Below are 26,755 nucleotides of genomic sequence, written 5' to 3'. Positions count from 1 at the left end.
TGTTTTTGACATAATGTAGAATGCATGACGAATATAGGATGATGATTAACAATTGATTTGGTGCACATTATAAAAAGCAAAGTATCCCCCAGTAACAGTCAATATTTTGCATTCAAGCCATTGTTGGGGGTACTTTGGCATTACAATGGCACCTAATGATACACTCTTATTTTAGCAGAAGCAATGGGTTAAGTTTATAGCATTTCATGTTCTTGTTATAATTATTGTCACAAGAATGAATTCATGTTGTGCCATTTCTTCCTCTCATTACAACCTTTGTTACAAGAATGAGGCATTGAGATTTTAATGCCTCATATATTCCTTGAATTATGTTAGTGTGCTGTACTATTTTGACCTTTTAAGTATTCTGTAATTTGATTGGATGATAATTCCAGTCCTTCCCTTGTTGACAGCCTGAAAAACCTTTCAGAAAAAGGTGGAAAAGTAAGCCAATCAAAATGCACTGTATTTAAGAGGTCAACATAGGTACTAGAATATACTGCCATAGGTCATTAGGGGAAAATAAAATTATAATTCTTCTCATGTATAAAGTTTGTAACATAAATGAAAAACAGAAGAAATAATACATTCTGAAGATAAAAGTTGTGATAGCAAATAAAATTGTCACAAATTAGACACCATTTTCAGTCTTATCTCAGGGTTTTAATCTGGTGATATTCCTTTGGCTTTTATATTAGAGATATTTTTTGTTGTCATCCTTTTTAATATTGCCATATCATAAAAACATGATTGGATGAAAACTCATTTACATATCCTGGGAAGTAAGTCAATTTTTAAAAAGTTTTATCAAGTGTTGAACACAGAAAATATACATAGACAAGAATATATTGTATTGGAGATGGAAATATTGCAAACATAGAAGGCCTAGTTGTAAGCTACAGCCAGAATTTTCAAAATTTGAGAAACAAGGAATATTGTTCAGAAGAATTATTTGTTACAATCCACATTTCATTTTGGATGTCTGTTGTACTTTGTCATATGTTCTCATCTGGGTTTGTTTCTAAATAATGGATTTCTTCTAAAAATAACCAGTGACAAATTAAAGAAGATTCAAACCAAATCTAGTTTCTACTGATGCTAGATAAAACATAAATTATTTTTAAAAGTCACATGGTAAATGTAAAGCCAACTTGCTCCTGAAACCCTCTACCAGAAGTTTATAATCATATTTTCCTATTTTCAAAAACAAAATTTCTTTTCCCAATTGCTATCTGATACAGACACAAATAACAGAGGAAATTGGATAACTAAAGTTCTAATCCAGTGTCCTCCTAAATCAATGGAAAAATTCACTTTGAATTCACTTAAACCACAACTGGACCAAATTCAGAGGTGAGATTGAGAGAGTCTAAAGAAGGATTAAGGCCAGGTCTACATTTGAGGGCAATGTTGAACTAAGGTTTGCAACTCCAGCAATGTGAATATGGTAGCTGAAGTTGAGGTACCTTAGACTGAGTTACCACAGCATCTCCACTGTGGGCAGTCAATGGGAGAAACTCTTCCATTGACTCCCCTTATGCTTCTTGAGCTGGTAAAGTGCCAGAGATGAGAGCACAATCAGCAGTTGATGACACACTAAATTGACCCCAGAGGGATCAAACTCTACGGTGTTAATCTCTCGATAAGTGTAGACAAGGTCTATGTCAGTGTAATTTAAGCTCTCTTCCAGTTTTCTCAACTAGTATGTTGCAATCAATTTGGACTTCTTTCAGAGTCCCTTGGACTCACTGAGTGTTCAGAACAAATTTAACTTGCCTAAAAAGCAGACAAAAAACAAGATATCTGAAAGTATTTTTCTTTCTTCAGTCCTTCAATTAAAGCAAATCTAGGATTTACAACATTTGTTACTATATTATGTAAAATATTTTCAGAACTGTTGTGACACAGAGCACTATTGGTGTTTCACTGTGTTAGCAATTCTTTTCACTACACTCACAAACTGTTGTCATAATCTGTACCTAAAAGGTGTTCATCTAGTAGGCTAGTAGATTTTGTATGCTTCAGTCATGTGTTGGGGCAGGGGGACTGAAGTACCAGCACTGGCTCCCCAATACTGGGGTCAGGAGAGCCCTGAGCCTGAGATCCAGGCAAGCCAGGGGCCATATCTGGCCTCTGAGCCTTAGGGTTCCCACCCCCAAAAAATGTGTCAGATACAAATGAGTAACACATGTAACCCCCTTTTTCTTCCCCAGGTTACTTAGGAGCAGGTCACAACCACAGGTGGCCCTGGGAGCCTGATGGTTTTAACATAAAAGGAGATCCTAAGTACCCCGGTAGTGATGTTGTTTAGTTGGGGAAACCCTATCCACCCCCTTGCTGCTGTCCCTTGCTGATAAAGAACATACAATGCTGGTGCCTCCACCTGGCTGGTCCTGTACATACTTAATGGTGTGCCTTGAGAGCCTCCAGGAATAAAATTATTCCAGCAATAATCTGGATCTAGCTTCAGAACAACAATTACAAATCATAAACAGTATACATCTGATAGATTACAGTAGAAAGAACAACCTTTACTTAACAACTTAAAGAAAGAATTTTACAGATTAACAGTGAATAACATTAACAAATTACACAGAAATAATAGGAATGTGTCTATCTGGCATTTGCACTGCCCCTGTTTATCACACCCCACAGTATGCACTCCTCAGGACTCTCAGTACCATATTCTTGCTTGCGTGGGGGCGCTCGAAGAATTTGCAGCTGGAGTAGATGATTCTAGGCTCCTTCTGTGTGCTGGGTGCAGAGTAGTACTTCTAGCCACAGGTACAGCCCAAAGGCAATCAGAAGCAGCCTGCTAAATTCCAGTCCCAAAGGCTCTGAATCTAAGTCTGAAGCTGCAACCTAACAGCTCCTTGTCAGCCGACGGTCAGGGCAGTGTGTGTGTGTATGTTTCCGAGAAAAGGTTTAACGTCCGTGCCTTTACTGCTAGGACCAGGGTCCCATCGCAGAGGGTGGCCAGCAGGCCAACAGACGCCCCATTATATAGGAAGAGCTTATTACATCTTAGATTTCAGCTGCTAGAATTTCATAATTCCTTCGCAGCGGGCAGCCTTGAGGAAAGACTGAAAGATGCCCCAGTGGGTCTTGTCACCTGGGAGTGACACAGATCCAAACGCCCAAGCTCTTCCTATAACTGTCCCTTTAGACCGGCTGAAGTTCTTTTAAATTGTGCTTGGTTCTGTTACAGCAACTGAAGGAGTCAGGTTAAAGCTTAAACAGTTACAGGTTTATTGAGGAAGCTTATAAATCATATGGTTGCAATGGCTATTGTTCTATTTCTTAACTATTAGCAAAATATAGGTCTTAAAAATGGTTACAAAGAAGATAAAGATAGAAAAATAGAAATAATGGTACCAAGTAACAGCTTACTCTTTCTATGTGTACACTTAAGACAGAGGACCACATCCAGGTACCATTTTTACCCCCTTCTGTGCCTCTCGACTCCAGCATGTCAGGCCAGGGCCGGTCCCTCAATTCCTAGGAAAGACGAAAATACGAGGTGGGCGTCCCCATAGAACCTCGGGAGGTCAAACACCTAACCCGACCAGCAGGTAGAGGGTAGAATGACACTCCAAGTGAGTATGTGCTGGGCCCATCTTTTATAATCATGGGGTCACGTATTTCTCTTTCTTATCTTAATTGCCAATTGATGCTGGTCTGTCTGCTGTGAGACCAGTTCTTACAAGGGAGTTGTGAACTTAATTTACACTTGTAAGAGAGATTTGAGATGATTAAATTTTGAAGTACTGGACATTGTTTTCTCAGTGGGAAATTCCTCTTCCTGGGACTGTGTGTTCGAATCAACATAGGTGCCAGCCGCAGCCTCGAGGCCAGCTTATTGACTTAACTGCTCTCTATCCACATATCTGTGTTTCAGCTTCTCAGGATCAGATGAGCCAGCATAGACTATGCTGATATTATTGCTCCTTCTCTGCCCTGTGCTTCAGAGAGGCAAATAAGATGGATAATATGGAGGCAGGCTGTCTGGCCACATTCCACCCCCTGATACGACACACCACATCCCAGGAATGCAAGATGGTGGCTTGCCAGTGCCTCTTGCCCACCTTGGAGGAATTTAAAAGTACCCAATGGCCTGATTAGAGGGTTTAGGATCTAGGAATTGACTAGGGATCTTTCCTGGTGCTGTGTATTAAATGTGCACAAGAGATAGCTACATTATCTAGGCATTGCACAATACATAGGGTTATGCAGAAAAGGAGTACAACAATCAAAACAATTAAAACAGTGATCATAATAGAGTGTAGGAAAGGAGTTAAGGAAAGTTTTAGCTGTTGGGCTAACCAATTTAGCCATGAGTTATTTACATTCTTAGTTACAGCATGTCTTATCCCATACCGTTCGTTGCCACTTCCCTTGCCTCCCCCCAAAGTTATTTTGAGGACTGCGGTAGTCGCTGTCATTGAACCATACCAGTCCCCATCTGAAGATGTCACTCTTGTTTCACCAGTCATTTGGGCTGAGAGGGACAAACTCGATTCCCAGTCCAGTGGAGGAGTCAAGTAAGGTGTTCTGGTACAGCAGTAGCAGTTGGGATGAGGAAGAGGACCATGGCGAGTTGGAATGCCATGTCTCATTTCAATAGTCTGTAACTAATAACAGTGGTTGCAAGCGCTACAACAGCAAGTGGTGTGTATATATATATATACAAAAGTTCATGGTGGTTTCCCGGATCCACACCAGCATTGGGAGGGATCCATCCCACTGGAGCACTGTTCAGGGATATTGCCTCAGTTTCCTGTGATAAAACATAAGGTTTGCCGGTCTTGGATACAATCCAAGCCTCAGTAATGGTTATTGGTGTTCCAGACTCCTTTTCCCTTGTAGGAGTGCAGTGAATGGATTTGTGTTCCCAAACTGGGGTGTTGGGACAGGGCTATTAAGCGGTTTAGTCCCATGACTGTAAACAACCCTGTTGCCACTGGGGTTGAGTAAGCAAAACCAATTCCTGAAACAATTTCCACTCCAGTTAAAACATACTTCCACCCTTGCTTACTGGTGGGTAGTGTACCAATATAAACTACTTGCCAGGTTGCCCATAGTGCTTTTCCATCTCTTAGTCTGGCAAACCATTGCCCTTCTGCTATATGTTTCCTGAGTTCAGCACATAGGGTGCAAGCTTGTACCAGATCTTTGGCTTGTTTGTGGGTGATAGGCCACCCCCTGGCATGTGCCTGCCGCACCAGCTCATCGCTTTCTGTGTGTCCCAAGGTTTCATGTAGCCAAATGTACAGGCGTTCCCAATCCACCTGGGCAGCAAAAATTTGTATTGCTGCATCTGCTAGGTTATTTAACTGTGCAGCTAGAGTATTATTCTTTTGGACACATGACTTATGCTTAAGGCATGTGGGGTTGCATGCTGGTATATCCATTTCCAATATTCCAATCTCCAAACAGGCTTTCCTATTTCCCAGTTATTATTCTTCCAATTAGTTATCCACTGGGTGGCTCCAGCCCATACAGCGTAGGAGTTAGTGTAGATGGTACTGGCCCCTGCCTCACAAGCTAATTGATTGCTGCCAGCTCTGCAAACTGAGCTGTTCCTTCTATGTTTGTGGTCAGGGGTGCAGCAGATATGTCTGCTGAGACAGCAACAGCCTTCCCTGTCCACTTTCCTTTGAAATAGCCAGGCAGCCTGTATTCACATATAATGTTGAATTTAAAAGCAAGCCAAAAGTGTTATCAACTCAGCCTTGAAAGAGACAGTTAAGTTTCAAAGCTTGAGTTTCTAAACTAATAATTTGGTTTCTAGAAAGTTAAATGTCCTTTGAGTGCCCAACACAAGCACTAACCAATTTGTGCCTTGTCTGTTTGCAATTTTAAGCAAGCAGACATTATCCAAAACAAAATAAAACTAGTTCATTTGAAATCCACAAAATAGAGTTACAATATAGAGCTCATTCTTTATGCAGTTAACCAATTAAGTTTCAGTAGAATCCCTAATTTTCCTTTGCAGATTTAACAAAGGTGTTCATAGACAAAATGTTTACATTTGATTGTTTCTTTGCATAGATCGTTTGCACAGTGCTTAAGGAAGAGGCTGCAAAGAAACAAGGTGTCATTTTTAAAACAAGATTTCCCTTTACATATTACAACCATCACTTAATTCCTTCCACACTCCCACAGAGTCCACCTTTTATCTTCACATTCCCTCAAATCACTTGCTTTGTCCTTTCAAAGAAAATGTTTCTCATTCCTAGTAACTTTCCAATGTCTGCTCTACTTTCCTTATTCCTTCAACTATGTCCATATAGGGCTCCAAACTTTTGCCTTCCCCTTTTCACATGCTAAATGACTTTTCCCAATGACACAGGTTTGTCTACTATTAATTTGGTAAGGAGGGTGAGCTTGTTTACTAAGCCTCATACCTCCTGGTCCTTTTCTTAAGCATATTCCTGAGGGAAGAAAAACAAAAAAAGTAAATCTGAGAGTTGCTTTAACTCTCAGCACCAATCCTTAAGGGAATCTAGCTTTGTCTGAGTACTGAGGGACATGCATTTCTACCTCTCTATGTCTGCAGCAGAGGTATCAGCCAATTTTGAAGAACACCTCTTTACAGGTTTTCCACAGAAGACAAAAGTTGCAGCTGTTTCCCTCTCCTTTGAAGTTGAGGGTTTACATATACACAAGTAAGTTAGTCAATTTGTCTTCTAGGTCTGAAATTGTATGGACAGCAATTAACACTTGATCAGACCAAGGGCTATGCCCGAATCTTGTTCAAAAAGGGATAACATCTTTTACAAATGCCAATTTCTCAGTCTTCTCTCTGCCTTCTTAAAAGACTGCTTACATTTAAACTTTTCCTAGTATACCCAACCTCCTATTGGGACTAAAATAGCAATACCAGTACCTCCTTTTCTTTCTTTCTGGAGGGCTACAATTTGAACTTTCTGATCTCAGCTAGTTTGCTAATCAAACTTAGCTATTACCTGCAAAACTTCTTTGTGTTGCCAGCTAGGGCATTTACATCACAAAGGAAATCACAACCTGTTGTGGCTCTTGGAGCTTTCACAGCATTTTAGTCTATTTGCAGTTTTTTGCTCATTTTATAGTTTACAGGAAAATGTGCAATCTTTGTTTACAACACTACTTAGCCACATTAAACTTTGCATAGAGTGTAACTCTTTCTTTATGCTTACAGTTTTCCTGTACCTTCATTAAACAACTTGGACTAAAATGGTCTTACTGAAAGTAAACCAAACCAATCTGTTTTAAACCTACAAACAAACAAGATTACTGGACCTTAAAACTTCATTTATTACTTACACTATATATATATATATCTACACACAGGTACACATACATTCTCTCTGAACCTTTCTTACACTATTTCTACATAGCTGTACAACAATTACATTCCCTTTTTATTCAATGGGGTAGTTCAGTTCCAATAGAACCCCCTCTCTTTAGAGTTCTTTTAGCAGTCTCTCTAATCAAATGTACAGATTTGAATCAAATTTGCCTGGATTATTTACAGACATTCCTTTGGAAAAAGGGCCCATTTTTCCTTCAGAATGACTGTAAAGAAACCACAGTTTTCTATCTACACCATTTTAGCATTTGCACAACTGCATTTGCTCTCCATTCTCTGCAGAGTTTAAATTCTCTGATTCTCTTTTCTTAAAACACTTTCTTATCTCTAAAATAAAAACTGGCCTTGTTTCAGATATTACTCTTGTAAGTATGCTTAAGGACTTAGATTTCCAGTACTTACTGCCTTTTTCTCAGTTCTACCACAAGGCTTTCAATCTTATCTGTTACCTGCCTGCTTGTCTGGGCCTGATCCTGTTTTCCTTTTTCTGCCTGCTTGCCTGGGCCTGATCCTGTTTTCCTTGCTAAATGGAAAGTGGCTCCTTTCCACAGACTCAGGCTTTGTCCCATTCTTTAGCTTGCAGGCAGTTCTATACTTACAGAACTGCACCCACAACTCCTCAGGATTTCCCCAATCCTTTTCTAACATTTCTCTATCCCATTTTGGGTTGCCCCAACCTTCTTGGGCAAACCCTTTCTCCATACCACTAAAATCCATATCTATCATGAAAGGCTTCATGTTGCTGTATGTGAACCAGTAGCACAATCCTGCCGACTACGCCAATTCTGTCAGCCGACGGTCAGGGCAGTGTGTGTGTGTATGTTTCCGAGAAAAGGTTTAACGTCCGTGCCTTTACTGCTAGGACCAGGGTCCCATCGCAGAGGGTGGCCAGCAGGCCAACAGACGCCCCATTATATAGGAAGAGCTTATTACATCTTAGATTTCAGCTGCTAGAATTTCATAATTCCTTCGCAGCGGGCAGCCTTGAGGAAAGACTGAAAGATGCCCCAGTGGGTCTTGTCACCTGGGAGTGACACAGATCCAAACGCCCAAGCTCTTCCTATAACTGTCCCTTTAGACCGGCTGAAGTTCTTTTAAATTGTGCTTGGTTCTGTTACAGCAACTGAAGGAGTCAGGTTAAAGCTTAAACAGTTACAGGTTTATTGAGGAAGCTTATAAATCATATGGTTGCAATGGCTATTGTTCTATTTCTTAACTATTAGCAAAATATAGGTCTTAAAAATGGTTACAAAGAAGATAAAGATAGAAAAATAGAAATAATGGTACCAAGTAACAGCTTACTCTTTCTATGTGTACACTTAAGACAGAGGACCACATCCAGGTACCATTTTTACCCCCTTCTGTGCCTCTCGACTCCAGCATGTCAGGCCAGGGCCGGTCCCTCAATTCCTAGGAAAGACGAAAATACGAGGTGGGCGTCCCCATAGAACCTCGGGAGGTCAAACACCTAACCCGACCAGCAGGTAGAGGGTAGAATGACACTCCAAGTGAGTATGTGCTGGGCCCATCTTTTATAATCATGGGGTCACGTATTTCTCTTTCTTATCTTAATTGCCAATTGATGCTGGTCTGTCTGCTGTGAGACCAGTTCTTACAAGGGAGTTGTGAACTTAATTTACACTTGTAAGAGAGATTTGAGATGATTAAATTTTGAAGTACTGGACATTGTTTTCTCAGTGGGAAATTCCTCTTCCTGGGACTGTGTGTTCGAATCAACATAGGTGCCAGCCGCAGCCTCGAGGCCAGCTTATTGACTTAACTGCTCTCTATCCACATATCTGTGTTTCAGCTTCTCAGGATCAGATGAGCCAGCATAGACTATGCTGATATTATTGCTCCTTCTCTGCCCTGTGCTTCAGAGAGGCAAATAAGATGGATAATATGGAGGCAGGCTGTCTGGCCACACTCCTAGACTGTCTAAAACTCCTCCACAGCAGCCTGGCTCCTCTTTTCCAAAAACAAAGGGAAGAGTCCACAGACCGCTGACAGTCTCTCCATACATGTGGAGAGACCCAGCACCCAAACAAAGAGTCACTTCCTTCCTGGTTTCCTCCAGGGCTCATGGGAATTATAGTCTCTGGGGCTAGATTGCAGCACACAGGATCTTCCCAGAGAATAAGCATATGTACCTTTAGTAAGGGGACTACATACAATTGTCCAAAAATCATGTTGTGGTATATGTAGAGTGTATACAGAGTTATAAGCATGTGCTGAAAATCTGTCCTTAAAATGTATTTTCTAAGCAGGACCTATAACAGGGCTTTTTCAGACAAAGGAATGTGATTCTGCCTGCTTGAATTTGTCTCCAATGTAAATGAAACCAGGTATGACCAAAGACAAAGAAAAGCACATCTACCTACAAGGGAAACCAAGCCATTAGGAGAGCAAGTGGAAAAAGATGGAGACTGTGCTCTTGGAAATCTTTATTTCCTATTGAAATAGAGTCAATGAACTATGGGAAGGTACAAGAAGAGAGAAAAAGCCATTCTGGCATACTTTGACTGAGGAGACAAAGGACCATAGCTTTCAACTATGGTCTTTGCAGAAAAGTGGGATCCCTTGTAGAAACTCTGATTTACTTTGACAAAAATGTATTCTCTCCAGTGAAGGGGTTGTCTCATACTAATCACCATTGAGCCTTCCATTGGATTAGCTGGGAAAAAAAAGAAATGACTTATTACAGTTCCTATTATATATGACAACAAATGACTAGGTAGAAACAAAGCCCTTTCACATCCCTGGTTCTGATTCTTCTCTCATCTGTTTCACGACAAAGAAGGTAGTGCTGATTTATAGTCATTTAAAGGAAAGAGTCTTCAGGAAAAAAGCAATAATAAAATATGTTATAGTCAATACAACATACAGGCCATTTTCCTCTAGCATTTTTTTCCTTGCAATTATTAGTGATGAATATTTCAGACAAACCCCATATATAATGGACCTCTATAATTCTCCAGTGCTTCACGGGCTGGGTGGTGGTGGGGTGTGTGAAATAATAATATATGTCACGTTATGCTTCAGATTAGTGTTTCTCAACCTTTTTTTTATAAAGTACCCCTTTTAAAAAAATTATAAGTACCCCCAGTACCTCCAGTTCTTCTTTGAGTGCTTGCTTATGTCCATTCCACTTAGGTGTATGCACGCTGTGTACATGAGTTCCGGAAGCTTTTTACCCTTAGCAGTACACATTGGGCCAACCATGGAGCCCCCTGGAGTGGAGCCGGTATATCAGTGCATATATACCCCTGCTGGCCCTCCTCCTTCTCAGTTCCTTTTTACCACCCGTGACAGTTTTTCTACCATTGCAACACATTTGTTTAAACAACTTAATCATAGTCAAGCAGGCGATGAAATTTTTGGGTGTAAAAAGTACAAAAATAATAAAACACTGTAAAATCTACATAAAAATTCGGTTTTCTCCAAATTTCAGTTGTGTTAACATACCCCCGCAGAGTTCTCTTGAGTGCTCCTAAGAGTACTCAGACCACTGGTTGAGAAACACTGCTCCAGATTACCTTTTATAGTATGCTAACATAGCTACTGTGGCTTCTTTCTCATAATTCTTTTAGCAAAAAAGGATTTTAGGGTTTTTTTAAAAATAAGGTATTTTCCATTCCATTCCATTCTACATTCTTCAAAATATCTTTGTACATTTGGCTCTTCCTTGGGGTTAAAATAATAACAATTATAATATTTTCCAAAGAAAAGTTAATATGTACAATATTCTGTCACATTCATTTCTTAAACAAAAAACATAAAAACCCCTATAATGATGATTTTCTCAAGACAAATTAATCCCTTTAACACCGTATCCTGCAAAACTCTCTGCATGGCAATACCTGCACCAAGCTCATCAACCATATTTTCTCACCTGTTATGCCCCAATACTACTGCAGAGGTGGTAGAAACCACATTTGCAGATGCAGTAAAATAAAAATGAACAAAAAACAGGCCTATGCAGCACTTTAAAGACTATCAAGATGGTTTATTAGGTGATGAGCTTTCGTGGGCCAGACCCACTTCCTCAGATCAAATAGTGGAAGAAAATTGTCACAACCATCTATATCAAAGGATACATTTCAACCAGCAAGGGCATTGTCTCAACGACTTGATTACCTGCATCCTGCTTCAAAGGCCTTTTAAGACTACACTTGAAAGAGAATCCTCTGAACTGTCATTCATGCTTAAATTTGACACTTTACACTCAAATTTGAATAAGGACGCTAATTATCTTACCCATTACAAAGATAGCTTCCCCAATTATCACCTCTAAAAATCATTAGCTCACAGACATTTACCTTCCCCCTCCCATCCCTCTTCTGTTCTGAAATGTGATTTGTCCTTTTCATATGTGTTCATTTTTTTTAATTGTATCCTTTGGTATATTTGGTTGTGACAATTTTCTTCCACTATTTGATCTGAGGAAGTGGGTCTGGCCCACAAAAGCTCATCACCTAATAAACCATCTTGTTAGTCTTTAAAGTGCTACATAGTCCTATTTTTTGTTTCAGCTACACCAGACTAACACGGCTACATTTCTATCACTATTCTACATGCAAAAATGAACAAGTTCTCCATAAAAGCGGAAAAGGGAAGTATTAAAAATTGTGATAGGCAGGCCGCTCATTTTGTTTCAGAAGTCAATATGCAAGGCTATCTTCGAAAGACTGCCTGACTTCTATTGTGATTTCAGTACAACTCAGCCATAGAAGGAGCTGGTAATGGAATGGAAGTAGGCAGATTTTTTTCCGCTGAGGTTTTTGTCACAAGTTATCATCAATTCCATTATTCTTCACTCAGAGCCACAGCTTAGTGGGCAAAGCTACTGGAAGTTATGGAAGAAGCAGGAGACTGAGGAGATGAGCTTTTACAGTTCCCATTCTCTTCATTAAACTACATCTTGCAGCAGCATCACACTAGACTTTCAATAAGTCTTTGTATTTCCTTCTTCAGATTGACTCTAGACTAGAAAGAAGCATGTACGCTATTCTTAAACCCTGGATCAAGTAAGGTAAGTAATAAATGGAATAGGAGGAGTCTTTTCAAGTAGAAAAAATCTTATAGCATTTTTGATTTGGTTAAAAGGGGAAAAATCCCTATTGCACTGGGTACTAACTTTTCAAAATCCTTTCTCATGGTTTTCAGTGTGATGAGGTGGGATCACAGATGAGAGAGACTATTTGACTGATATCAGTCTGGTTTTGTTACCATTTTATGTTATGTCTTTTAAAAAATGGCAAACAATTGGTCTGAGCGAAATTCAGTTAGATAAACAGCACGCCCTCTTATCTGGGATGACTAACAGGTACCAAGTCCCAGCCATTATACAATAATTTTGCTTCATGTTTTGTCAGATTTCCTAGGGAAACTACTGGGATCATATTCTTGTATGACTTTCCCCTTATCCACATGTAATAACCAGTGACACAACTTTTTAACTTGATATCTAAGAACAAAATTAACATTCTCTTGGAAGTACTGGAGGGTATTCTTCCCAGAATATTCTTCCCTGGCTGCTGCCAACCTTTGTTTTCTTATGTTAAACTTTTCATCTTAAGAGCCCAGAAGGTTATAACACAGAAAAACGTAACACTGAGACATTTAACTTCAACCACCCTTTTTGAGGCCTGAATCTACTATTGCTTTTAATGGTTTTACACTGTAACTCTATCAACTTTAATGGACTTATAACTGATTTACATGAGTTCAAGTGAGAATAAATTCAAGGCCACTAGGGTATGTGGGCTGGATCCTGAGATGCCCTCTGGTTATTCTGTGTCACTCTGAAGGTACAAAGCATCCATAAACTAAACAAATCCAGCCACACAAGGATTCCCCTTGCTTAAAGGATTTCTTGGATAGTATAGACCCACTGTCACAGCTCGTACATCAAGTTACACTAGTAAATCAAGCCCAGAAGAGCTGTCCTTACCCATATGCAGCAGCATAGGGCACCTGAAAATTTGGGACCCTACTGGATTTTAATGTCCATCTACCCACCTCTTCCTATCCCTGTTCTGTAGCTATGCTTCTTCCAGAGAGGATCTAGATAACTTAAAAGTGAAAAACCCTGTCAGTCCTATTAGCAGAACACTGGCCCAGTGAAAAATCCATTCAAGTGATAATGACACCATTTAATAGGCATTTGCCAAACCCAGGTACATACCATCAGTTTGTGATTTACTGTGTTACTCTACAGGACCTTCATTTAAAATTTGCTTTAACCTATGCCATTATTGTTTTGCTGAAGATTATAAAATCACATCTCTAAAGAATCATAATCCCATCACCCAGGCTGCCATTGGGCATAGGAACACAAGTTTAATAGGACTGTGTAGAACCACATAAATCCTAAGAACAACGCTGAGGCCCAATATCATACACGCCACTTTACAAGTCTTCTTCACCTGAAAAAAAGATAGCAGAAACAGCTGCAGTGCTTCACAGGGTTCTAGCCAAGACACTAGTCTCAATGGGTATGTCTACACTACCCTCCTAGTTCGAACTAGGAGGGTAATGTATGCATACCGCACTTGCTAATGAAGCCCGGGATTTGAATTTCCCGGGCTTCATTAGCATAAGCGGGGAGCCGCCATTTTTAAATCCCCGCTGCTTCGAACCCCGTGCAGCGCGGCTACACGGGGCTCGAACTAGGTAGTTCGGACTAGGGTGCCTATTCCGAACTACCGGTACACCTCGTTTCACGAGGAGTAACGGTAGTTCGGAATAGGCACCTAGTCCGAACTACCTAGTTCGAGCCCCGTGTAGCCGCGCTGCACGGGGTTCGAAGCAGCGGGGATTTAAAAATGGCGGCTCCCCGCTTATGCTAATGAAGCCCGGGAAATTCAAATCCCGGGCTTCATTAGCAAGTGCGGTATGCATACATTACCCCGCTAGTTCGAACTAGCGGGGTAGTGTAGACATACCCAATATTTTTATCCACCAGTAGCTCTCTATCTCTCCATGCGCATGCTGCCCCAATTGCTATAGGCCTGATTTTCCACACCTTGAATTCATTTACATCTATGCAGAGTGATTGCATAGTGAATTCAAAATGTTACTAAATATGAATGGATTGATTCGATGAATGTGCATATTTTCTTAGAGTGAGACACTTTCCTCCTCAAAGCAGAAGGCAAGCAAGTCTGTGTAAAAACCAGATGAAAAAAAATCAACAGCTTCCCAGCACATTATTTCCTGTGTTCCACAGAACACAGAGAGAGCAGAGAATCAGAGCTTTCCAGATTATGTGAGGATTTGCCACTTCCTCTTCAACTACTATCTGCCTAAGTGCACTATTATTCTTGTGAAAACCAAGCATCTGAAAATTGCAGCATGTGAAACAACTGAGCAATGGGGCTCTGGTTCAATCATTCTGTGAAACCCCCTCATTCTCTCCTTCAGTTTCAGATACTATATCAGAACTAAAGATTTAAGACTCAGTGAAGGATATACAACTGCCTATTTATTTAACCATTCCATTCCCCTCTCCCACCCTCCGCTCATAGAATCGCACACACGCACAAAACCAAATATCATAAGTCAGACTCCATTTTGAAAGAAAAAGTAAAGAGAAGGAAGTCAGGGAATCCATGGGTATGTCTACACAGCACTGTTATTTCAGAATAATTTATATTGTTTTGAAATAACATGGTGCACGTCTACACAGCAAGCCATTATTTTGAAATAATGTTGAGCTGGAGAACTTCTTACTCCGACTCCTGTAATCCTCATTTCAAGAGGAGTAAGGGTAGTCAAAGGAAGAGTGTTCTTCCTTTGACTTCCTACTGTGTAGACAGTGCCAAAAGCCAAATTAAGCTATTTTGACTTCAGCTACGCAATTAACATAGCTGAAGTTATGTATCATCATTTGACTTTTGCCCTGCAGTGTAGATGTGTCCTATGACTCATGAGAGTTGTGATAGTCATTTTTACTCATACTTATGAAAACTAACAAAATACTATAAATGTTTTCTGAATGCTTAAGTTGCCTTCAGGTTTTCCCTTCCCTTCCTCATTGACTCTCCATTGCATAATGGAGATCCAGCTGGAATAACCAGTTCCTGAAGATGGTCCTCCACTAGGCATAGGTATAAATTTTTTAGGTGATTTTTTTTTAAAACATTCCCACAATGATTGCCTAGGAGGAAGAAATAGATTTTTGATGCAGAAACAACCATTCAATCCAGTTAGCAATTGTGATGCTATTCCCTGAAGTATCATTTTAAAGGAAAATATTCCAACACCAGCCAGTTCAGGTGCTCCTCTATGTCTCCAGGCATATTCATCTTTCCTCTCATCTCAGTTTCAGTGACCCTCAAGCTTCTGCAGATGCTGACAAATAAAATTTTTTACAGAGTCAGATAATTCAGTGACTTCATTTAGAAGATTATGTTCATTGACATGCATTTGTAACAGCTTAACATTGTCTAATATCCACCTGATTTCAACTTTCTTATTGCAAGGCAAAATGAATCACATTGAAGGGGCTTGTGTGCCAGTTCTAGTGTCAGGGAATTATCTCCTATAACTACAGCTATAAATCAGATTTTCTAAACTAAATCAATTGACAAGAGCATTTTCCCCTGTTAGGGTTAAAAGAAAACTTAATATAAAATAACAAATTCATGCTATTAGATCATCTCTTAAATCTGCTGGATAATGTTGCAATGGACTCCGCAGGGATCAGCCTGTGCTGGCTGTGCAATATACCTTATTTTCAGAACACTAAGATAATAAAGATAGAAAAAAATCTGTTTTATGCTAGAAATTGATAAACTAGGACTTTTATCTTCAGGTGATCCTTGATGAGCCCATTATTGCATAAGCAAACAAGGGAATTGAAAAGTCTCTCCAGAGCAGTAGCCATATAGATGGTGGCTGAAAGAACAAATGAGACATGTTTTATTCCTTTCACTATGTAGAATACTAAAATGTTTCTCTTTTGTGGAAATTCTGCAGTTTTAATTGGAGTATAATAAAATACTTAACAAGAGACAGTGACCTTGCCTCAAGATATGCTGCAGCTGCAAAATGGCAAGCCAGGATTTTCTATCAAAAATGGTTTAATTATAATAATTCTTTGGTTTTTTGCCATTATGTCATACTGTAAGCTTGGAACCATTCACTATACTATATCACAGTAGGTCTTTTTAGCATTGTTACTTTTCAAGTACCACTGTTCTACTGAATATCTGTGCTTCAAATATTCTCATCCCATATTGCTAACCCCCCTAACTCATATTATTATTTTACTGTCCTCACAGGTATTTGCAAAATCTCTTAATTTAATATCACTAGCATACATAATGTCTTGTTTATATCTTTTTGATTATAAAGATATTGAAGAAAACAAATGTTAAAGTCTCCTTGCCTTGAACTTTCCCTCTGTCAAATGATTCCTTACTTAAAGCCAATCAGAGTGACCAGACATCCTATTTTCAAAGGGAAAGTCCCATATTCCCTGCTTGCTAGCTGCCCACCCACCAGCAGTGTATGGGGGGTCCAGTTGCTGACAATAGGAAAGGCCAGCAGTGTTCATGACTGTGAAGGAGTCAAAGATGCTGTATGTGAAGCTGACGGCTCCTTCTGCTGGTCATTAAGCGCAGCCCCCACTGCATGCCAAGATAGGCCAGCAGGGCCCCACTCCCATCCCATTTCTGACAGGCACTGCTTACACACTGCAAATGTCACCTCTGCTGCCCATCCATCAACACTGTACATGCTTCCCCCACCTCCCGCCGCTTCTCCTCCATATTCCTCCTAGCAGGGTGCATTGTGTTCCCAGCACAGGGTGGAGAACCAGCCCCTGGTAAGGGTGCTCAGCTCACCAGCAGCCAGTCTAGCAGCATGAGCAGCAGATGAACCCCTACTTTGGTGAGGCTAGTTTGCTAGCCTCACCTTTTCCTCCTGCAGCTCTGTACCCCACACACCAGAACCTTGAAAACTCCCCCCACCTACCCCACCCCACCATTTAACAACAGGAGCCTAGGCTGGCCTGCCCCAGCCACACCAGTCTAAGCTGCTGGCCTGCCCCAGCCACACTGGACTGACTCCTCCACCGAAGCTGTGCTGAGCCACCAGCCCACTACGCTCCGCTGCACTGGCCCCAGCACTGGGCTGAGCCACCAGCCCCCAACCCTCTGTACTGGGCCAAGCTGCCAGTCCCTGAGCATTGGCAGAGCTGCCAATCTCTGACCCCCTCAAGCAGCCAGCACCACCCACCTCAGCACCAGAAAGCACCTGGACGAGCTGCCTCACTCCTCCACCAGACACCCCTGGCTAGCCACCCACTAGCTTGCCACTTCCCTCCTCACACCCCTTCCCAAAAGGAGAAGGGACACAGTCAGCAGTGGGGACTCCCACAGGGGTGATAGTGATGGAGTGACTCAGCCACCAGAACCCAGGCACCCAGAGGCAGGTTAGCAATAATAATTGCTATATAATAGCTGCTGCCCATGGTTGGCAGGCTGCTTCCTTCCTCCACTACCTCAGGCTGGGCCAGCACCCCAGCAACACTTAAGACCTTACATACCAAAGTGCTGTTCAGGAGGAGCCAAGCCCTGCGTGTGCCAAAGCCCTGCACAGGGTGATCACAGTGAAGCATTCCAGTTTGGAGTGACAAAGCCTGTTTACACTCTATTTACATTCCTGTTCCAGCCTGTTTACACTATGAACCTGCAGGCTCCTCAGCAGCCTTCTGGGCAGGTGCTTAGCATCCCGTTCACTCTCAGCCTTGGGTCCTGCCCTTGGGAAGTGTGGGGCTGCTCCATCCCTCCCCTGCTGAGTCATCTCTCTGATCAGGTTCACTGAAACCCCTAGTCAGGTTCCTTGGGCCTTGATGCACAATATACCTAGGGCTTAACTCCTTCCTGCCCACATTGTAGTCAGGGGCAGGACGTTGCTAGATTATGTTGGTGGCCAGCAGCAGGCTAGAGGTCTCAGTTGGCTTTCGACACTGTGCAAACAGGAATGGACAAGTTGATTGCAGCCAGACAGGAGGTGGAAGTGGGGACAAGATAAGCTCTGTAAAGGCACAGGCCAGGTCATCCCTTCCCTCTTTCCTGCATCCCTGTGGCTGGAATTATAAAATTGTCAGACACATACATTAACATAATTTGTTGGGGAAAAATCAACATGGTTTCTGGAAAGGGAAATCATGCCTTACTAATCTACTAGAGTTCTTTGAGAGGGTCAACAAACATGTGGACAAGGGATATCCAGTGGATATAGTGTACTTAGATTTCCAGAAAGCCTTTGACAAGGTCCCTCACCAAAGTCTCTAAGTAAAGTAAGTTGTCATGGGATAAGGGAGAAGGTCCTTTCATGAATTGATAACTGGTTAAAAGACAGGAAACAAAAGGTAGGAATAAATGGTAAGTTTTCAGAAAGAAGAGAAGTAATAAGTAGTGTCCCCCTAAGGCTGCATCTAGACTGGCAAGTTTTTCCGCAAAAGCAGCCGCTTTTGTGGAAAAACTTGCCAGCTGTCTACACTGGCCGCTTTGAATTTGCGCAAGAACACTGACAATCTAAAGTAAGATTGTCAGTGTTCTTACGCAAATACAATGACTCTCCCATTCGGGAAAAAGCTCTCTTGCGCAAATGCTTTTGTGCAAGAGGGACAGTGTAGACAGCTGAGAACCGTTTTGTGCCCCGATGGCGAAAATGGTGCTCGGGGCTTTCTTGCGCAAAACCGTGTCTAGATTGGCACAGACGCTTTTGCGCAAAAGTGTCCATGACAATCTAGACTCTCTTTTCCACAAATGCTTTTAGCGGAAAAACTTTTCCATTAAAAGCATTTGCGGAAAATCATGCCAGTCTAGACGTAGCCAATGGATCTGAACTAATGCTATTTAACCTATTTATAAATGATCTGGAGAAAGGGGTAAACAGTAAGGTAGTAGAGTTAGTAGATTACAGTAAACTTCTCAAGATAGTTAAGACCAAAGCAGACTGTGAAGAGCTTAAAAAAGATCTCACCAAACTAAGTGATTGGGCAACAAAATGGCAAATGAAATTTAAAGTTGATAAATGTAAAGGAATGTATAATGGAAAAAAAATAATCTCAATTATACATACAATATGATGGGGACTAATTTGGCTGCAACTTCTCAAGAGAGAGATCTTGGAGTCATTGTGGATAGTTCTCTGAAAACATCCACTCAGTGTGCAGAGGCAGTAAAAAAAGCAAATAGAATGTTAGGAATAATTAAAAAACGGATAGAGAATAAGACAGAAAATATCTTATTACCTTTATATAAAATCACGATACGCCCACATCTTGAATACTGCGTGCAGATGTGGTTCCCCTCATCTCAGACCAATGCATTATATTGGCATTGGAAAAGGATAAAAAAGGGCAACACAATGATTAGGGGTTTGGAACGGGTCCCATATGAAAAGAGATTAAAAAGACCGGGACTTTTCAGCTTAGAAAACAGGAGACTAATGGGGGGATATGATAGAGATCTATAAAATCATAACTGGTGTGGAAAAAGTGAGCAAGAAAAAAGTTATTTACTTGTTCTCATAGCATAAGAACTAGGGTCACCAATTGAAATTAATAGGTATCAGGTTTAAAAAAACAAAAGGAAGTTTTTCTTCATGCAGCACACAGTTAACATGTGGAACTCCTTGCCAGGGATGTTTTAAATAACATGACTCTTAACAGGGTTAAAAAAAACTAGATAGATTCATGGAGGAGGGGTCCATCAATGGCTATTAGCCAAGAAGGGGAGGAATGGTGTCCATAGTCTCTGTTTGTCAGAGGCTAGAAACGGATGATAGGAGAGGGATCACATGATGATTCCCCATTCTTTTCACTCCCTTGGAGGCATCTGGCATTGGCCACTGTTGGAAGACAGGATACTGGACTAGATGGACCTTTGGTCTGACCCAATATGGCCGTTCTTATGTTCTTATGAAGCAGTTCTTGTCTCTTACCTCCCATGCAATGCTGAAAAGCTGATGTTGGGGTGTTTGTGACCCTCCCTACCCTCTCCTCCCTTCCCCCCACACACATACACACATTGCCTCAGGAAGGTTCTGCATTAGGTAATAGGAAAAGTGAGTCTGTCCGGGGGACCCAGTCAGGCAAAGAGGGTGAAAAGAACCATTCCTGTGTGAGAATATTTGTGTGTAACTTCTCCATATGTGTGTGGTGTGTGTGTGTGTGTGTGTGTGTGTGTGTGTGTGTGTGTGTGTGTGTGTGTGTGTGTGTGTGTGTGAAGGGAGATAGGGGTGTCTGTGTCACCTCACCTTGTGTGAACCATTAAGTGTTGAAGGATAAGGTCAATAAAAATAATTCAACCAAGCAGCATTTCTTTTTAATAAATGCTCAGTAATTTCAATTTGAACATTTGTACTGCTATAGTTCTGATTGATTACCATAGAACTTGCTTGAATACAAGTAATTTTACCAGTTGTCCTGTATTCAGAACAGGGAAACATGGTCACCCTAATCAATCATGTGCTAGCCAGTAAATGCTATCAGTTTTTGTGCACACAAAACTTTGGGTATAAAGTGAGAGGAGGCTTGTGTTAGGTTCACGAAGAGGGGAGCAAAGTAAAAGACAATTAGCTGCTAAACTCGTTGGTACAACTGAATCAGAAAACTTCAATTGATGGCTGTTGGTTTCACTTCACAGATATCTATGTGGCTATGTGGATATTTGCTTTGATTTATGTGGTTGTGCATCTTTTCCATTTCACTTTGAGTTTCGTGTTCAAATGAATCCCCCAAAAAATCAATACAAAACTCAGCTGAATGGCCAATGTCACATAGTTTTGATATAAACCCAAAAATCATCCCAGATTTAGACACCCAACTCATTTAAAGTTGTGTCATGGTCAAACCAGTGCAGGGAACCCATCTGACCCATGGGTAGCTTATTAGAACTGATAAAGGATGGGTGCACTGGAATAGACAGAGCTGCCACACCAAACATAAGTAAAAGAATGGCTGTCATGCTGTGACAGGGTGTACCAACCCTGCACTGAAACTATGAGAATAGCTTTGGCCCAGCTTGCTGAGAAGGCTCCACCCCCACAGCCCTGCTGGCCATGTTCTCACTGTAGACAGACTATAAAAGCCTCTAGAGCAGCTCAGTCAGGGTGGACCGCTGAAGTGGAGGGAGCAAGAGCGCCATTTCGAGCACATAGGGGGAATATCAGCTATGCGCTATGGGACACGCCTTGCTTTTCATCCCGTTCCCCGGACGCTAAGGGACTGTGGGGAAAGTACTTGCATTCTGTGCATTCCTCTCACACCTGGCTGGTGAAGGGAGTTTACCAGCCAGGTGTGAGAGGAGAATCCAGTTGCCAGGTGATGGTTTGAAGTAACTCAGGGCAGGGAATTGTTCTCTGTGCACTCAGCATGTGGCAGCAGGATTCCCAGCTGAGCGGGTAGTGGCCCTGGGCTGAGACCTGGTAGAGAGATAGGGCCCGGGTCCCCTTACCTCCTCCATAGCTAGCCCGTGTGGGTGAAGTTTTCCTACAGGCCTCTGGACTAGGCCTCCGGGCCGGATTACTCATATTAGAGGAGTCTTGTGTATGGACTCTGGCCACTAGGCCATATAAGCTCTGGTAGATGGGTCCTGCATGTGGACTTTAGCTACTAGGCCGTATTATTCCTATTAGAAGAGTCTTGTGTATGGAATCTGGCCGCTAGGCTGTATTACCCCTAGTAAACAGGGCTTGTGTATGGACTCTGACCATTAGGTTGTATTACCCCTAGGAAAGGTGATCTGCATATGGACTAGGCCGCTGGGACACATTACTCCCTAGTAATGGGACTTGTGTGTGGACTTTGGCCGCTAGGCCGTATTACCCGTAGTGAAGGGGATTTGATTTGAGGGGCCTCTGAGGGTAGGTTGCCCCTCAACACATGCCCACAACCTTAAAAATTGTCTTTGCTTATTCAGGTGATCACAGTTCCAGTTTAAATCCATGCATCTCCTCAATTGGCAAGTGTAGGATGTGAGAGTGATACTACCATCACTACTAGTAGTAGAAAGTGAGTACAACCCATGCCACATCAGTCCCCACTTAACTTGGTATGAATTTGTATGTTTGTAACTGTATCAATTTCATGTTACTACCTGTATAAGTTACTTTTTTCTTCCTAGGTCTCTCTTCCCAAGTCAAAATCCTTGAACTGTATTTTGGGTGAAGTTTCAAAATTTATGAAATTATGTAATTTTGAGCTAGAAGCCAATTTTAACAAGCTAATATATAACAAACTGTGAAGAACTTTTGATTCCTCAACATTTTGTTTGAATCTGCCCCAAACAAAGTGCTAAATTCTTCTGTGAGATAACCCATGAGAAAAAATGTTCACCAACTTGAGCCAGCTCTAACATTCATGACAAATTGTAGAATGAGAGACCATATTTTTGCATTTAGAACTCTCAGGAAACATATTCTCAGATCTGTATGGAAGCACTCCATTTTTTTCTGGTGACAATGAATGATACAAAAGTGGCGAGAAATCCTGTGGCACCTTATAGACTAACTGAAGTGTAGGAGCATAAGCTTTCATGGGCAAAGACCCACTGCCCACGAAAGCTTATGCTCTTACACTTCAGTTAGTCTATAAGGTGCCACAGGACTCCTCGCCACTTTTGCAGATTCAGACTAACACGGCTACCCCTCTGATACTTGAATGAATGATACATATATGTAGAGAGAACAGAATAATGAAGATGAGTACCGACATGCATTTGAGGGTGCGTCTACACTACACTGTCATTTTGGAATAACTAGTCTTATTCCGAAATAACAATGTGAGCATCTACACAGGAATTCCATTATTTTGAAATAATATTGAAATAATGGGCAGCTTATTCCGACTTCTGTAAATCTCATTCCACGAGGAATAACTCCTCTTCTTAAATAGCTATTTCGAAACAGCTTCAGTGTGGACATTACACTGCCGCTATTTCAAAATAGCTCCTCACGAGGGCTATTCTAAGTAATTTCTCCCCAGTGCTTCTAGATTGAGATAGCATGTCTACATTAGGGGAGTCTGCCTCCGACTAATTTTGAGGCTTCCCTGTAGTGGGGATACTTATTTCGAAATAAGCTATTTCTGACTATATCTTCTAGAATCGCTTATTCTTAAATGAACATGCAGTGTAGATGTACTCTGAGAGAATAATTTTCCTTTAATACATTTTACTTCTGTATATTTATGTCAGTAATTTATGTACTTCCCATAACACAAAACTGTTATGAATGGTTTAGTGGTAGATTAAAAAAAATAGAAAGAAAGGAAGTTAAATTTTGAGATCTTGGATTGACTGCAAAATACTCAGCCAATAATTTACTCTTTATAGTTTGGCTGTTTTAAACAACATCCTGTGATAATGAATATCTTTTGCTCAACCTCATACAAATTTGTCTGTTCTTTGGGAAACAAATATCAAAGAAAAGGAAAACTACCCCACAAAAGCTCAGTAGCATTTGAACAACAATTTGACAGGCACTGTAATTTCCCTGTTGAGGGCTCCAAGTATCATACTGGAATATGCCACAGAAAACACTAAAAGAATTCTTCACATAAGCCATCTGAAAAAGAAAAAAGTTTTAGCACAAATCAGAGGAGATAGGGGAAGAAAGGCTGAGGCTGATGAATTTCACTGATAGTCCAAAACCATGACCTTGACTTATTTCCATTTAACATCCATCTATTATAACTAAAGCAGTAACAAGTGGAAGTGAAATTAGGAGAGTTTCTCTGTAACAGATTCACTCTTAGTAGTGCTATATTATCCCTATACATTTGTATGCAGGTGACAAGAATCAAGGGATGTTCATTTCTAATCTATGCCTTCCCTGCTATTTTATGTCTAGGGAAAAGATGATGGAGGTGTGAAGTACAGTCTTTCCAAGTCTTTTTGTCATACAAGCCATGAATGTAAAAGAAGAAACACATTTTATGTCTTCTTTTAACTCTTATATAATATATTCAAAACATGGTTTTTCCATACTTACATCGGTTAAATGGTTTGAAAAGTGTTTTTTTAACCTTTCAGTACAGTATTTTTACTGTTGCTGTTGCTTAGAAAATGTTGCTGAGACTGAAGAATTGCTGGTAGGAAGGCAAGCATGCTTCTTTTGTAGCATGCTTCACTACCAAACACATATGCCCTCACACTCAATTGGTTTTCAGCCTTCAGGCCTACACTATTGTTAGATGCTGAAATACCATAACAGGAAGTCGCACCCATTCCCATCTCATTGTGTATGTCTCTACTACAGAGGAAGATGGAAGATGGGACCTGTTCCCAACCCCTGATCATTTTAGTTGCTCTCCCCTCTCCCAGCCTCTCTCTTCCCCTCTCCCACCTCCTTTTCCCAGTCTCCCCCAGTTTTGTTCAATAAAGACAGATTCCATTTTGGAAGACACGTTATCTTTATTTTGTACATCAAGAAGAGGGGCTAGGGAAGGGTAAGTGGAAGGAGGTGAGAGAGGAATGGGGCACGAGCCCCCGATGGGGAGGACTGGGCTGGCTCTGCGGGCATCTAGGGGTGGAAGCTCTCCTGCAGCCCCCCAATTGCCTCCTCTCCCCAGATGGCAGCCTGCGGCAAGTGCAGCCGGGCTGATGGCCGAGTGCTGTGATGTGCCCAATGTGGGCACTCAAGGCACTCCAAGCCAGGACTGCTTTGCAAGCAGGGCACCCCTGAGAACTGTCTGTCCAGGATGGGGGTCGGGACAGACAGTGTCTGGGGAAAAGGGGTTGGGGTCCTGGCCCTTGGAAGGTTCTGCGGCTGGTGCAGTTCACCCAGCTTCCAGTTCTTGAGGGTTGCAGGGAGGGTGGGGGAGTGGGGGACCCAGGCCCTCCCTCACCACCGGGTCCCAGCCCGAGGCCCTAAGTGGAGTTGGCGTCTAAAGGTCGCCCTCCACGGCGGATGGGGCGGCAGCCCTCAACTCCTCCACCCACGGGCGCCAAAAGGGCCCTGCCTCGGGCTCCTTCCACTCCCTGCTTGTCCGCCCCGGCGGTGGGGCTGATCGGGGTGCACTCACCACGTCGAAGTCTCCGGGTGCGTCCCAGTGCGAGCCGCCAGCTGCCGACTCCGTCCTTCCTGGTTGCCCCGGGGGCCGAGCCCTTGGTGCCTCTGGAAGCCAGGGTCGCCACCTCCTCACTCCTGCCCCCACCTCCGTCTGCCCGGCCGCCACCTTTATGGGCGTTGAGGAGTTGAGGGCTGCCGCCCCATCCGCCGTGGAGAGTGACGTCTGGGCGTTCCGCCACGCCCGTGCGCCGCCGCCGCCCCCGCCCTTGCCCCAGCGTGGGCCCGTGCCCCGTTCAGAGCCGCAAGCCGGGGCGGGCGGGCTGGCTGCTTCCGCGCGGTCCGCGCCCTCCCCCGCTCCCGGCGGGGTGCCCCGGGTCGGGCTTGCTGCTGCCCCAACTCCGGGGCTGCGATGTTGGTCGGCGCGCCGCTTGCGGCGCGCGGTTTCTCCCGCGGGAGGGGGAGTCCCGCTCCCTCCTCTAGTGCGGACCCCGCCAGGTCCGTCACACTGAACTTCTGCATCTTCAAATGCAGAGAGTTGTGGCAAATTTAAACCATGTCCCTTGCATCTTACCCTTCTTGCTGCATGGCCAGGACATAAACAATCTAAAAAAACAACACAGAGGCACAACAGACTATGATAAAAGTTTGGCTGGTCATGCTTCTGACCTTAAAGGTATGGGATTTAGAAAGCAAAGGGAAATCTGGACTCCAGGGATTAGCAAAGGGTTTGCAGTTTTTCACCTGTCAGTTTGAATCCAGCTCAAATCAGTGGAGCCTGAACCTTATTACCATTTCAAGGCTTTTGGGTGGTTTGTGTGCAGTGAGTTGCTGTTCCCAGTCCAGTTCCCTTTGTATAATTTGCTGACATTACTGTACCACTTGTGGCACAATTTAAAGCTGGCATCATTGTGGCTGTCTCAGCAGGGAGGTCAAAAACTGGATGTGTATGCAGACTAGTCTCTCCTCACAATTCAGATCCCTATGCAACTAAACTAAGGCATATTGGTGGGAGACATTGGAGAAGCTTATATAGATTCTACAACAGCTATACCTGCTCTGTGCATTAACATAAGATTTCAGCTTCTTGTTGTTCTAGCACATTCTGTGAACACTACACATGCACATGATAAGGAATATTAACCTTTTAAGACAGTAGCTGATTGAGGATATGTTTGGAACTGGAAATCACACATCAGCTTTCTGATAGCAATAGTTATCAGTTTGTTTCATTTTTTAAAGGGTGAGAAAATGTAACTTCACAGAACGAATCCCAGAAGAGAACTTCTATAATCCACTGAAGTCCTCTATCCATTGGCTGGTAAAAAGAGTACAAATGTTGCGAAAAGATTGGTTTTCTTGATATTAAGCACA

General features: G+C 42.2%; 1 long non-coding RNA gene across 1 annotated transcript; it reads right to left on the bottom strand.

Annotated features, from left to right (window-relative positions):
• Positions 1–3,225: 3,225 nt before the first annotated feature.
• On the bottom strand, positions 3,226–9,275 carry LOC142829519 (uncharacterized). The gene is made up of 2 exons (XR_012903956.1): positions 6,324–9,275; positions 3,226–6,273 (listed from the first exon to the last, which is right to left on the bottom strand). It is a non-coding gene; the product is annotated as an uncharacterized LOC142829519 (long non-coding RNA).
• Between the last annotated feature and the right edge of the window lie 17,480 nt (positions 9,276–26,755).

Source organism: Pelodiscus sinensis, chromosome 1, assembly GCF_049634645.1.
Source record: "Pelodiscus sinensis isolate JC-2024 chromosome 1, ASM4963464v1, whole genome shotgun sequence".
Taxonomy (NCBI): Eukaryota; Metazoa; Chordata; order Testudines; family Trionychidae; genus Pelodiscus; species Pelodiscus sinensis.
This window is presented reverse-complemented; position numbering and strand designations above follow the sequence as displayed.